The following is a 15,409-nucleotide window of genomic DNA, read 5'->3' as shown; positions in this document are numbered from 1 at the left end:
TATAATAGGTGCAAACCGGTAATTTATCCCAATTCAGCTAGGAACACCATCTCTTGTCTGACTCTGGTACAGACCTGATCATTCATTCACCCAAAGTCAGGTGTGTACACAAATTCCCTGCTGATTGTGGCTTGTTGGGGATGAGAAATAGCAGGTCTGGGGGTTTTGGTTTTTTGTTTGTTTTGTTCAATGTGAGGATCTCTTTCAGTCTGGCCATTCCTTGAGAAACTCAGCTGTGAAAACCACTGTGCAATTCCGAAATCCCCTGCTAGCTGTTGAAATCTGTACTGCAATGTAGAAGGTAGAATTTGTCTTTCACAGATCAAGAAGTTCCCTAATTGCACTATCAAACAGTTCCCCACATCTATATAGACGTTTTATTTCTCTAGCATATTTTTAGATACAAAACAGGGGTACAGATTGATTCCCCAGTTAGCACCATACAAAAATCACTCTAACACTACTAATTTTTTTAATGAACTTTTAAAACCTCTACTGCATACAGCTCAGTCTGTTATTTTTTTTAAGAATAATCCTGCATTAAAAGACGAGCAACTCAATGTTATCACAGGGTTTTTCCCTCTCTAGCTTTTATGATTCTATGATTCTAATTTTCAGACTGGCTTTAGACAAGCTGAACTCTGAAGGCTCCATCTTCATTTGTGAAATGCATACTAATTCAACAGGGTATTAGACGACTTAATTAATATTGTGAAACTTTGACAGGTTCAGATGTTAGACTCTCCAAAAGAACTGGCTATAAAGCAGATAAAACCATAGTCCACCATCAACAATTCCTTATTAATGAATTTCAAACCCTGATCACAGGCATGCAATGAGATTTGGCTGCCTTAGCGTCTCCAACACTACAATCTTCTGTGATGGTCATGACCTGTTAGTGTTACTTTAGGGAAAAAGCACAACTAAAGGAATTTAGCACTGAATAACTGCCTGTTTAATAATACGGTTTACCAGAAGCAGCTCACTTTGCAGGAGAACTGTAGCACAAGATAATTGACCTTAATACAGTTATGTGCCTTTGCCTTTGATTTGGGCCACACAACTAAATTTGTGGTCAATTACAGAGCCTGCGAGAATGAGCATGAAGGCATAATTAAAGGTTAGTAAGAGGTGGACACAAAAGGAATAGCTCTGAAATGAAAGTCCATTAATTCACTCTGGTTAGAGGGACATAAACAAGCTCTCAGCAGAGTTCAAAAAGCCACAGGTAGCTCCAGCTTTCCATTACAAAAGTTCTCCAGGGCAGCAGAGACACAACACGTCCATCTCACCAAACAGATAAAGAAGCATTTTTGGTGTGAATAAGTTTTCTTTACATCAGAAATTACACTTTCAAATGTTTCTAGCTATTGAGTAGTCAAGACATAGGACTCCAACCAAGATCAACATGGCTCACAACCCTTTCGATCTTCAAAAAAAGTACATCAATGCCCAGCCCTCTGGATAAGGAGAATGCATCATTCAGAGTTCAAATTAAAGAAGTGAGATTTAGGAGGTCAGAGTTATATTTGAATTCATGTTATCCTGTTGTCTCCAACATAGTTCCAGCTTGACCTTAGATATGTCACCTCTTCTCCTCAGTACTTAAATTTCCTACCCATAAAGTGACAATCATAATATTTGTACATCTCCAGAAATGCCACAAACCTCATTTAGTAATGTACATTTGGAGATCTTCATCTGGGAGTTATTACAGCAATTTCAAAGTGCTGTAAGAAATCTTTCCCCAAAAAAGTTAATTTTCAGGATTTTGTGATCCAATATAACCTAACTAAATGCAACTCTGAAAGAACCCGGGGTAAGCTGAATGTTTCTGAAATGTTTGCAGTCCATAAGGACAAATTGTGGCACAGTGAGAGTTTGTGAGTCCACACCTTCCTGGAATGTGCAGAGGTACCAAATTCAGGAGAGATATTTACCTGTTCTGAGATGACTGCTTGTTGCAATGAGGATGCAGAGCTAGTAATATACAATATACAACTCAAATGATTAAAGGCAAGAAGCAAAAGTCCACTGTAAAAGCAGCAGCCCAGAACGTGTGTCAAAAGTGAATTATGAAAATAGTCTCATATATCCCCAGCAATTTCACAGAGCCATTCTGCTAACAATGAACACAACAGTGCGCAATAGGAATAACAATGCCTAGAATTATTTCAACCAATATATTTTTATGGACGGTCACTTTAATTCTCTCTTTGCATCTCTAAATGGTAGCTGAATTAATGATAAATACGACTCAGACAACAAAAGGTTCTGTATTACACTCTATTATCTGCCCTCTGTTCCTGCCTGGAAGTGGTATGAAGATATTCCTTACAACTGAACTGCACATGATCTTGTACCGAGTGAGCCGTAATTTGTACAGAGAATCTAAGAGGCTGGGGAAGAACAAAAAGCCTTTTAGGTCACTTGGAGATTGCCTGCAAGGTTGTAGGGATCTGTGTAGTTTAATATTTCACTGTAACACAATTTCCCTGCTGGGAAAGCACTTCACAAACATTAATGCTAGGATTCACACACGGTTATTACCTTGCATGGGTGATTTCCAGGGCTGAATTTTGCTGTCCTTGACAAGGCAAAGCAGTGCTGAAGTGCTACAGAGGGGCCTTGTATACAAATGCACCGCTTCATACTGGTGAGGGTAGTCATGATCAGCCTAAGTGAGGCAGTCTAAAGCGTGCAGCTGTACCAAACAGGAGACTGACGCTGGGCAACTTCAACAGAAAGGAAAAAATTCTTGTACATATGAGCTTTGCCATCTTCATCAGACCAACTATTATGAAGCAGAGCATGAGCAGTGAAAAGCAGCAGCCTCAGCGTGAAAGGAGGTATTCTAGGCACAGGGGATTGTTATTTTCTGAATGCAGCTGGGAGGTGGGTGAAGGGAAGTAGGAACTGCCTGGGCTGCCCTACCATTTAACTGGGAGGTGTGAATGGTTTTATGTCACATTCACTTACTAAGCCTGCCCCGTGCAGTTACGCAATGTTGTATATGAGACTGGAAGACACTCAGTGCCTCCAGCTTTTCTCAGACAGTCCTGTATTCCTGCTTCTCCCAGTGGCTTCATTAGAGAAGTCCATGCATGTCAAGTGATGTCACCCTGAGAGCACTTTCCCACTCTTCTAAAGGCATTTAGAGCTCGAGACTCCAAAATTGCCCGTGCTTACCTTGGTTTTGGCCACTGCAGATGCTTTCTCCCTCTTCTGAGGTCCTCATAAGACCAAGTATCTGTTTTAATCAGACAAACAAAATCCTAAACAGGCAACAAAACAAGCCAAAACTCAGCTCCTCTTTAAGCAGCCAACCTTGCTATAAACATCATATCAAATGCCAACTGAAGACAATATTTGCCTTCTACGTAGGCTTCACCACTCTATCTGCATTGTTTTGATTGGATTAGGATCCTTCACTCCAGAGCAGAGCAATTTGTTGCTATTCTTTCAGCAATTCAATTTTGCCCAATGTTGTGGGGAACAGACTGCAGAAAGTGAGTAAGGGCATTGCTTTACTTTTACCAGTCTGCTTTAAACAAACATTAGAGAGCAGTGCTCCCTTGGGTACCATTACAGCAAACAGCAATTTTCAAGCAAGCTCTGGAGCAGATTGCTCCTGAGATGCTTCTATACTTGTAGAGTGTGTATTATGCAGTTACAGCACTTGTGAGGGGGATGATGGTGGGGAAAATCTTACTGACCTTATACAGGAATAACTGTACCAAGCTGATAAACCCTAGGGTATCCTTAGTGTGTGCAGCGATTACACCCATTTCGCAATATTTTTCATTTCCTTTGTGACGGCACAACTAGGGCTCACGATATGGACCCCTCTGCATAAAGAATGGGGTAGAATGGTAAGACACAAGATGTTTTCTGTTCCTCCTTATAACACATCTGTCCCATGAGCTCTCTGTCCCCATGGGAGACAGACAGGCTGCAAAACACCAGCATCAATTTACTCCATGCAGCATTTCCCAGCACTTCACAGATGTAAGTGTGTGCAGAATCAGCACACACTTACACGTGATGGGAGTAAGCTAAAGTGAGAAGGGCAATGGTTGCACCCTTCCAGTCTGTATTTGGTAGTGTCTTACATCATTTGCCTCCTCTTTCCCTAAATGTCTTCATCTCTGTTTCACTCCCTGCCTGCCTATTTTGCTCATCTGCCCTGCTCAGTTCTTGCCGTGGAAATTGTGACCATTTCCATCCAGCTCATCCCCTTCCATACCCCTCTCCCTTCTCAGACCCCCAGGCTATTTGCCTCCCTTAAGTCCTGTTGGGGTGGCCTGGGTCTGCCTACCCTGTTCAATGGGGTCCCACTGGGACAGATTCCCTGGAGCAGCTGTAATAGTGAAGCTCTTATTCCAACTCAAAACTGCTGCAATACATGCAAGGAAAAGACAGTCATTATAGATCTGTTCCTCCCATCACTAAGGATCAATGGCTAGGTGTTAGTTAGGCTTCCAAAACTGCAGCTCACCTTTCGTATGCTAAGGGTCTTCCCAGCGGGGCTCAAAGGCAAACAGGTTAACAAATGACTCTGTAAGAAGACCCACACACAGGTTTAATTTGCTCCTTTTTAATATGCTGCTAAGCTATGCAAAAGAACTGATATATGCCTGTCATGAGAGGGAGAGAACTCCAAGCATTTCTGATTTATCTTTCCAGAATGAGAGCCCACAGGTTGACCAGATGTTCCCCCACTCATTAGCTAACGAGGTTTGGTAACGTTGGGCTGGAGTGTGGCTCTATGTGCTCTGCGCACAGAGCTCTCCCCCTGCGCTGCCGAGCGGCACTCTTGGGTAGCGATGATTCTGCTTAGGAGTTTGCTCTGTAGGGGTGGTGGTGTGCTGGGAGCGATCAAGGCAGGCCGGGGTGTATAGGGAGGGAAACATATTTCGTAGGGTCTGCATACTGCGTAACACTGGCCAAAGCCAGCTAGCAAAACCAGAGATGCTGTCTCAGATGTACTTCATTGGTATTCTGGGGGCAGCTGGACTAGAGACTGCACAAAACTATTTTCAAACAAGAATTACAATTGGAAAGGCAAAAAGAGAGGGATGAAGAGTATTTGGGGGGTATTTGTCAGCTGAGAGCCTCAAGGCTGTATTCAAGTTGCCTTGCTGATGACAGAATAAACACAAGAAAACCTGAAACAAATGGTACTTCATGGGTCAAAATGACCATATTCTGCCACAGATACTCAGCATTAAAAGGCTTTACACTGTGGAAAGAAGGAGGGAACTCAATCTGAATCTACAATGAATGGAAAACCAAGAATCTCTTCAGCTAAACACAGACTGGCAAGGGAGCGCTGGTCGGAGTAAACCCTCCACGTCCTTCTGAAGCCAGATTTATGCAACAACGCTGCAATGCCTTACATGCTGAAGCACTGTTCCCTTCATATCTACTATTGGGCTGATAGACACAATGCTTAATTCTGCCAAATTTGTCAGTCTTGACCTGTGAGTCTGATCTTCAGGAAATTATATTCATTGCTGAATAAATAATGCATGGGCAGTCATGCATTTTTCATGCTAAGACTTTTAAAGGCCACTGTAGTGATGCATGTAAATTCAATTTTACCCACCCTGCACCCCCCTGGCCCTGCAGACACAACTGCTAAATAATTATTAACATCTGACTCGCAGCACGGTGAGTGGCTGCACCATCCAGAGAATCCACTATTGCTTCAACACTGTTGCCTCCTCTCCACCTCCAATAAAGTCGAAGAAAGATAATGCCAGGCAATAGCAAAGCAATCTGTCTCTTTTTCTCTCTCTCCCCTCTCCTCCCCTCCCATTTTTTCTCATTTCTTTTCTATAAAACTCAACATAAACACATGTGTATGAAGTGGAGCAGAACAAAGGGATCGGCTTGTGGATTTGATATTCTTCTGGAAGCATACTAATCTCTTCCAGAAAAGCAAAGCTGGTGCTTTTATTTGTAGCTGTTGGCTAATCTGTGTGTCAGAGAACTGAGCAGACGATGATGCTTGGGGCAGCTTTATCAGGCGAGAGACTGAAGGGCTGTGACTAGAAGGAGGGAGAAGCATTGCTGCTAAACAAGGGCTTAGAAAACAAAGCCGGAGAGTAAATCTAGCGAGATGGAGGTTGGGAGTGGGAATGTTTAAACTCTCCAGGTCAAATCCCTGTGCATTAGCACTGGTTGTGGGTGAGATCAGGACAAGAGCAGGGTCCTCTATAGGGCTTGGGGATGCTGCAGATGAGGCAGCATTGAAACACAGTGCAGCTCTTCAGAGGCAGCAAAGCAGCTGTGGTGAAAAAAACAGAAGGGTTTCTCCCAGCTTTGGATGACACTGCTGATGCAGAAAGGACGAGGACCCCTCACCCTCACTCCATTGTCTGCTGGATGAGATTCATCAGGTAATTCTGGTTCCCTTTTCAAAAGGGAGATGAGGCAGAGAGCTTCCAAATCTTCATTAACTTAACCAAACTGCAACACCAGCCTAGCAGAGACTTGTCAAACAGACTTCTGAAGCAATAAATTTGGAAAAAGACAGACTACTGTAACGCATTTCAGTCTCTATCCCCTGGGAATGAAACTGTAGTTTTACTTAAGATTTTAGGATCTACTTCAGCAGTAAGAAATGGCCAGTCAGCACAAGGTATGTGCAGAGGACATCACTTTGGGTATCAATGTGTTGATTTTGAGAAACTTTCAGACCTACTGGTAAGAGTAAAGTGTTCATAGAGTTACTGCAATTGCATCTGCACACAAGTAATTTCCCCAATAGAAGCTTATAGATGTTGATTCATGCATGCACTTTCCTCATATGTTTACACATTAGCATTCTGGGCTACTAACTCCACAGTCTGGCAAAGAACATGATCATGTTTCCCACAAAAACTGTATTTCCATACAAAGTAAGTGAGATTACTCTTAGGCTTAAAGTGCATGCTTAAATGCCTTGCTGCCTTGGGACCTAGCTTTATCATTATATGCTTAACTCGATGACATTTCAGACTTAAAATCTGATGTTAAATCAGGTTGAAACAGACCGCAAAGTTGTCTGCTTCAGTGCTTTTTTGGGCCTTTCTTATGAAATATGTGAAGCCATTCCACAGGTCAGAAGAGGTGAGTTTGCTTTTTCAGAGTCAGGGCTGTGCTCAAGAAAAGGGCACAGGCTGGTCATTTGCATGGAGAACTGCATCAATATTATTCAACGGTAGCAGAGAGGAGGAGTTGGAGAGGAAGGGGAGAAAGGAGATGTGAAGATGAATGCCAAGGTCCCTGTGCAAATCAAAGGGCAACATCTATCTCTTGTCTTGTCTTAGGGGATGTCATGTGTCCCTAAGAGACTGGTCTTCTGTATTGCTAGTAAACTAAAGAGAAGGAATCCATATAGATGTAATTTAATGCTTACCTTTAAAACAGCAGACTGCATCAAAAGATTTTGGCTAAAGACACTCACAAAACACATGCACACACATACAAAACTTTTGCAAATTCTCCTGTCTGGGCTGAAAAACATTTTGAAATATGGATGAGAGCTGACTGCAAACACATCTAAAGAACTCGGAGAGAAGCCTATCCAAGACAAATTATGGAAATGAAACGACCATCTTTCCGGATCAATGCAAGGGAGTCCCTGGTGAGAGCTGTATAGATCACTTAAAAGACCTCTCATCCTGTTCACTAGGATTCAGCTCCAAAGTACACTGGCTGATGTGGGGCATTATTAATAGTTTTGGCATTAGGGAATCAGTCACCTGTACATTGTCCATGGAGTTCTCTTACCCATTTTATTTGAGACTTTCACATATGGGTTGGTAATAGATTGCATTTAATTGAGAATAAAACTGGTCACAATAAGGATGGAAAGGGAAGAAGGCCCCTTATTGATCCTTACAGTGAAGTCTTCCCCTCAACAGTCTATTTTAATTGACAGTGAAAATGAATAATTGCCCAATCAGTCTAGAAATGGATCCTCTCTCCTTGGTTTGAAGTCCTGTGCCATGTCATAGCTTATCCTGCCCTCATGCTGCTGCTCTGTCCGTGTCCCTCCCTCTCTTCTGCAGAAGATTTGGGTTATGGTTGTGCCTTGCAATGGATGAGCTGTGCCAGCACGTCTGTTAATTCCAGCCACTGCCCTCCTGCATGCAGAATTATACTCTGGGACAAAGGTGCCTCATTTGAACCGGGGCATCCCTGTGCTAATGTGCCAAATCTCCTTTCCAGCCAGGTCTTCCTTTCCTGCCACCTTGGAGCCCTGTGAGGAGGAGCTCAGGCTCCTTTCAGGAAACCCACATGCTGTCTGCTTCTGTGTTCAGCACGGCTTGGTAATTAAGAGGGCGAGGACTGGGATGGAATAGCTGTTAAATAAATCATAGTCATGCTTTGCATTTTTATAGGTGTTTTTCATGTCAAGCTTGCAGAACGGCTCGTGAAGGGAGGTAAATATAATTGTTCCTCCTTCTCAAACAGCAAAACTGAAACCTGGTGAGATAAAGCATCCGACTTAAGGTCAACCGCCAGCCAGTGTCAGAGGAAAGGCTCCAGCCTTCATCTGTTGCCCAGGCTGAGGTGGTAGGAAATGCTACTCTGCTGCAGGCTTAAGGAGCCCACCATTTGAAAGAAGGGCCAGGCGTGATTTCAGCCGTGCAGTCAGTTTGAAAGGGCAGCCCTGTCAGAATGCAATGCAAGGGCTTGACAAAGCATCGCTGAAGCTTCCAGCAAAAGCCCCAAGGGTAGTGAGGATGCAGGCTGAGACCATAAATTGCAGAAGATTCCCTCTAGTCATCATGTGAATCTTTGCTCTGCATGTGAGGGTTGTGATTAGAGACAAATGCTCCATGTAACACAGAGTATATAGGGACCATTATAAGATGCTCTAATAACACAGGCATTTTTCTTTAGGTGTAACTCCCTCCCCCAGTCCTAACATCCTTCAGGTCTTGTTTTCCACCTGACTCATGCAAGTGGAACATTAACAACCTGACCTTCATGCAGATGAACTGCAAGTCCTGCTGTCCCACAGAACAACTGGCAGCAGGATGGAGGTATAAATGCAACAACAATCCTGGATAGAGCCTGAATTTGGGGCGTGGAGGGAGAACTCTCCCCCAACCTGCTACTGCCCCCACTCCAATGGAAATCAGTCCTCTGCTTTTTGTCTGGACCAGCCTCAAATAGCTGCACCCTGTTGCTAGGCTACCCGGCTGCCTTCTGCACATCCCCATAGCTGCTGGAAACCTCGCATCAAATTGCAGCTCACATGTTGGGTTATTTTTATCTTTTTGGGAAGATGGGGGATGAAGGGATGGCAGGCAGAAGGAAGGAAGATATTCAAGTGCTTGGATTCTCTGGTCATTGGGTTATTTGGTATTCATCTGAAAAACCTTGTGAATATGAATGTGTGTGTTTCTGCTTCCTTAAATAGGTAGAAGGTATGTGGGATCATAATGAAATATCTGGGTGACTAATGAATATCAAGTGACACCTTATGTGCTATTTTGAATCCTCAATAATTTGTCTTGTGTTCTGCAGCAGCCAGAAAGGAGCTGGAAACAGCTTCACGGAATGCACTAATGCACCAGAAAACCTGTGAAGGGCTGGCAAGTGTGGAATAAAAAGCTCTTGGCATTTACACAGCCACAAGATCCTTACATGATGCTTGGATTCAAATGATCTCATCACGAAGAAGGCAAAAAGATGGGGTAGAAAAGTGACAAATGGCTGCAGAACAATAATTCTCCCCTGCACTCCCTCTACCCCTTGAGAACAAGGACTGTACTCCCTTGTCCTAAGGCACCTGTGTTACCCAGCCCTAAGCAATGCTGGATGGTTCCCAGGCTGCTGCACTCTGCAGTGGAGGACCCAGTAGATGTAATAGGAAATCTCTGAGCATGCAGGAACTTATGCACCATCTTACACGTTCAAAAGACTTTATACTGCTGCTAATGCACAATATTGTGTATTATTCTCTGCTTTTTTTTTTTTTCCCCCACAAATGGAGAAACTGAGGCTTGCAGAACCTGACTGACAACTGGCCATTGAGGCTAAGGAAAACCATGCCTGGATCCCACAAATCACATCATGGTCCATGTCCCATTGAGGTAAAAAGACCCATATAATCAATTACCTCATTTCTTCTGCATTGCTTGTACATAGCAGCAGCAGACTGCAAGAAAATGAAGTTGCTTTACAGTTTTCTTTATCCGTTTTCTTCCCATAAAATGTGCTGCAGCCATATGAAGTAAGAAACCCACTGCAGTTCAGATCACACTCATCACTATGCTAGGTGACAGGAAAAGCTTTTTGATTCAGCTTTCAGGTCTCTGGAAGGAGGAGAAAGGAAAAGACTTAAAAATTGGCATTTTAAATCCTCTTTTTTTCTCTGTGTTTGCTTTATCTGAAGTCCTTGGTTTGAAGATGGATGCAAAACATGGGATAACCTCACACTGACTGCTGATGAGCTGCCTACCTGGGACCCAAGCCTCCCAGGGTAAGAGAGGTGCCAAGGGACTGAGAAATAGCCACTGGGAATGATACCTGCAGTCAGTGAAGCTATGAGATGCTGTTGTAAGGGGAAAAAAAAAGGGTAAAAACCCCCACTGTCTAAGATCCATTTAAGCCTAACCCCCTAAGAAACCATTCCCAGTACTGTCAGGAGAGGCTGTTTTTTGCTTTCAAAGACAATTCCCCCTTAAATCATGGCTGCCAATTATATATGAAATAACTGCAAGCCATAAAACTCAGCCCAAATCAGGTTTCCTGCCCTCATTCCCTCTGTTCTTCTGAACATCAAACAGCCACCCGGGGCTGAGACCTGGCACCTCCTCACAGCGCCAGCAGGAGACATATTGTTGGCAGTTGCAGTCATGGGCTCAATCAACGACAAGGAGATTATTTCTATTTTCTCAGCAGCTGTTTGAAGGGAAATAATCCTCGAAGAGTCTAATGAATTAGCGTTACAAGAGTTGTCTGAACTAATGAGAAGGAGTGGAAATGGGCTGAGGAAAAGGGGCTGCTTTTCAAAGAAAAGCAGTGCCTTTACTGGCTCTCTTCTGCTACGGATGTTCAAAGACCCTTTATTTTTGTTCTCCAACAGCAATTTATCCTAAATGATTGAAGAACAAAAACAATTGCAAACTGTATCCATTTCTTTTTTCCTCTTAGCTTTCTCATTTTCACTTAGCGAGATGCTTAAACTGACGACATTCCCATCCTCCCTATCCCTTCTGCAAGACCAGAATAATTAGAAACTGGCTAAAAACAAAAACAATCCAGAGTGGCAGAAGTTTTCTGAGCTATGCAGGGTTAGATACTGTGCTACGGCATGCCAGTGAAATTAAAATAAAGAAGGAAAAGGAAAGAAAAAAGAAAAACTTCTTTCTAGTGCTTCCAAGATCAAAGGAGCAACCCTTGAAATTTGATAGTTGGGAACTTCTGAGAAAAGGGCTTGTTACACCAGTCCCGACTTCTGTGTCTGTTCTGTCAGCGGGGAGACAGTGACATTGTTTGAACTAGATACTGACTTTTTCGCCACAGAGGTTGTATGATGATTTCTGAGCGTGTTCCCCAAGGTTAAGGATTTGCTATGAGAGTTCAGAAACAGGAGCTGTGCGTGCACTGAAAACACATGCATTCACAAATGCACCTAAGGACCAGGTGCATCCTGCATTGCCCACGTCTACCTGCCTTTGCATGAGCAGCCAGATACAGCTGTGGACCTTGCGTTAGTTTGTGGCTAGCTCCACATGATTATCACACTGGTTTTTTTGGACCTTTGGGAGATGCTGGTGCTTATGACTGAATGCAGCAGCTACGTTTGCATTACCCAGCCGTGCTGTCATGCACAGTGGGTTGCAGCACCAGGATTAAAGTCCAAAGAGGTGTGTGCATATGTAAGGCTGCTACTTCATTAACTCCAGGCTGATGGTTGCTGGCACCCTGCCTGACACACGCTGTTTGGATTCGTGGCTCCATCACCTTCTCCAGAGCTCACAACACAGCCTTTGCTTCCTTGGAAAATATAGCCCTTCCATCAACTCAGGTTTGCCTCTCTTCAACACGCTAATTATTTCATTGCAAGATGCTTGTTGTTGTTTGTTTCTCTGCATATTAAAACTGAGAAAGCAGAGAAGGGTTGATGCGTTAGGATGTAAAGGGAAGGGTCTGAGTAAATGCAGCCCTGGATCTGAACCACCTTTCTGAGCAGTTGGGACTGATGCTGTGGACACAGGTCATCTTCTGCCACCAACTGTGAAGGCTGGAAAGGAAAATGTCCCCACCATCTGCTGCCTGGTCCAACTGCCCTTCGGCTGTGGCTGAGCTTCTGGTGTGGTCACTCCTTGTTGACCTTCAATTAAAACAAATTAAGCTAGCAGCAATATACTATTTAATGTAGCTCATCTCCCTTCCCTGAAATAAACTAAAGAGTGACTAGGTAAGCACTCAGCAGACATAGGTGAGAGATTGGTTGTGATCTACTGGTGTGATAGCATTTCTGCAGCCAGACAGTTACAGACCTGTTGTTAACACATCTCTCTCCTCACTGGATATCTTATTGTTTGCACTACGTAAATTTACTTTTTCTTTTCTCACTCTTAGAGAATCTACACACAGCTTCTGCCCCACACGCTCTTCATGTCACTCCCGGGTATTTCTTGGCATGCTGAGGCTGAATTTTCCCTGTTTCATTTGCTCTAGTGCACGTCCACACTCCAGCCCAGGAGCCATACAGACATCATCGCGCTATGCTGAAGTCAGCAGGATAGAATGAGCAAACACACTCACAGGGTTGAAACTGTAGGTAATTTTGATTCATATACAGAAAGAAGTGAAAGGACTGTGTGACAAAGCAGCACCTCCAGCTCCCCTCGCTTCTGTCGTTTCAGGAGGGAATTGCAAAGGGAAAGGGGTCAGTGGAACAGTGCAAAAGCTGTCTCATTGCTCATAAAGTGGCATTCCCCTGGTGTGTCTGCATGTTGTGTCCTGGGATGCCAGAGTCTCCCTAGTGTCCTGCCTTTTTGCCCACAAGACCTGGAAGGCATCCAGAACTGGTTCAGTGATAATTCTTCTGGCATGGCAGAGATGGGTAGGTGATGCAGAACTAATATGTTCTCCACCATTTACTTAACTCTGGTGCAGAGAGATGCGTTGGGATGGGGAGAGACATGACCTGAATACGGTGCTCTCGAAGTGCAAAGAGCTCTTGGATGATCCAATAGGGGTCATGGCCAAACAGTGTATATTGGAGCATCCCCAGGTAGCTGTAGAGCCTGCAAGATTTTTGTGGGGTCCAGCTCTTCTCTACGGTGCAGAAATCCCTAAATTATAGCCCATCTGCCTCCTTTACCTGATCTAATGATTAGTAAAGTCTTTGTCTTTTGTCTGAGTAAATATAAATTCTAGAAAGGAAAAAATAGTAGCATCATGCATACAGAAAAGGATTTGGCAAGGCCTCCTTTGAATACTTATTCTCTGCTTCTGCTTTACTTTACTGAAGAAATAGACTCATACTCCAGAAATGTAAAAATAATATATGAAAAGCAGAAAGTAGCTTAAGTAGAAACAGGAGTGCAACTGACTGATGGGGGGGAGGGGGTCATTGCTCAAAATGAAAGTGTAAAGAAAACACAAAGCAAAAGAAATGGAGAAAGGTTGAAAGGTAAATTCCAAGTTTTAAAATCTTCCCTCCTTTACAAATCTATGGTGGGGATGTTTTTAGAAATAGGTTCATTTTATGTTCTCTGTCTCTCTAAAATTATAGTTTTAAAATGACATGAAATATTCATGGAGGATGGGGAGGGAACTAACATCCCTTTTGCTTTGCTGTTCAAATGAAACAAACTGAAGTGAAAAAGGCAGTAAGTGAGGAGCTTTTCATTCCAGGAGAGTATAAAAAAAATTTTTTTGCTTTCCTGTATTCAACGATTACAGTGATAATGGCTACATATGAACCTAGACAGAGAAATTTCCAGCCTTTCTAAAATTCTCTGTGGCTTGCAATTACACATAGTCAAATTTATCACGGATGCCAGATGGCACAGCTAGCATATTGGCAGGCATTTTTGAAATAAAAGAGGAAAAATAGCTGGCCTGTTCTGTGCCCAGCTTGCCTTTCTTTCTCCTCCCACCCCCTATAACCTTTTCCTACCTTCTTTCTGGATGTAAATTTTCCCTATTCTCTGTAAGCCAGCAATCTGAGGAAAGAAACAATCCAATTTATTTGGTGTAAGGCCTTCATGAAGATACCTATAGGTATCTCTGAATTGTAAATGGGTGGAATGACTTAGTTCAGAGGCTTTTCTTGCAGTTAGTCCTGTTTTCACCAGGGTGAAGAGAAAAAATAAGAGCAGAGGGTGAAGTTGCAAGAAAAAATACTTACACTGTAACCAGAGAGTAGGCTGGTGGCTGGACAGACAGAGAGGTAGGCATGCAAAAACTTTAGGCAGTGAAAGTATTTATCTGTGGTAACCAATATATTTGCAAAAAAAAAACCCAAATCAAAAGATGATGTTGATTGTATGCACACCCAAATGCCTGATCCAGGTTTTTGCAAGGTCTTAGAATCACATTTCTAAGTGCTCAGCAACCAGCTGCTTCTCTTGTGTCACTTGTGGCCAGATATTCAAACCATCTCAATACCCTCCAGGAGCACTGTGACATGCAATCTGCTCCCTGTCTCTAAGGAGACAAAATTCCTTTGAAAATCTGGCCCAGATGGTCAATGCCAATCAACTTTGGAAAAGCCTATAATGCCCAGCAAGTACTGAGATACACATCTCAGGACGATGAGCAAAACTATGGCTCTGGGAGGGACTTGGACCTTATTATCTTTAACAGGGTGAGGAATTCATGCTTAATCTCACTGTAGGTCTTTATATTGATATACATTTAGATCCTCCAAGGCATTCGCTTGAATTACTCCTTTTGGTTTCTTTTTAAAGTTAATTGCTTAACTGCATCTGGAGATACAAACACTTGTTTATCTGTTTATATGAGTGTGTCTATCCCTCCATCCATCTGCTTTATTTTACTTGATTATTTATCTCCCCTCATTTGAGGGCTGTTTTCACAGCTCATGACTGTTTGTCAGGTGCAGCATTTCCATACAATTTTTTCTAAGCCGTGTTGATAGCTCTTGCTATCAGGATATTATAGGTTAAAAGCCTTTGTCTTCCTGTGGGCACACTCTATATATGTGTAAATGAACATCTAAAGGTAAAAGAAGGCAGAAAGTGAATGATGTGATTTCTCTGTCTTTAATGTCATCTCCTGTATACAGCACTGTTCAAAGAAAAAACACCAACCCTGCAGATACAGAACTGTCCCACCCCTTCAGTTTTTTGATTTACGTTCCTTGCCCTGTGTGGGTGGGTGTGGACATATCAGGAGTAGGAAAGAGACTGCACAGGTAAGA

Source organism: Phaenicophaeus curvirostris, chromosome 15 (assembly GCF_032191515.1).
Source record: "Phaenicophaeus curvirostris isolate KB17595 chromosome 15, BPBGC_Pcur_1.0, whole genome shotgun sequence".
In the NCBI taxonomy this organism is placed as follows: Eukaryota; Metazoa; Chordata; class Aves; order Cuculiformes; family Cuculidae; genus Phaenicophaeus; species Phaenicophaeus curvirostris.
Note: the sequence above shows the minus strand (reverse complement) of the source record.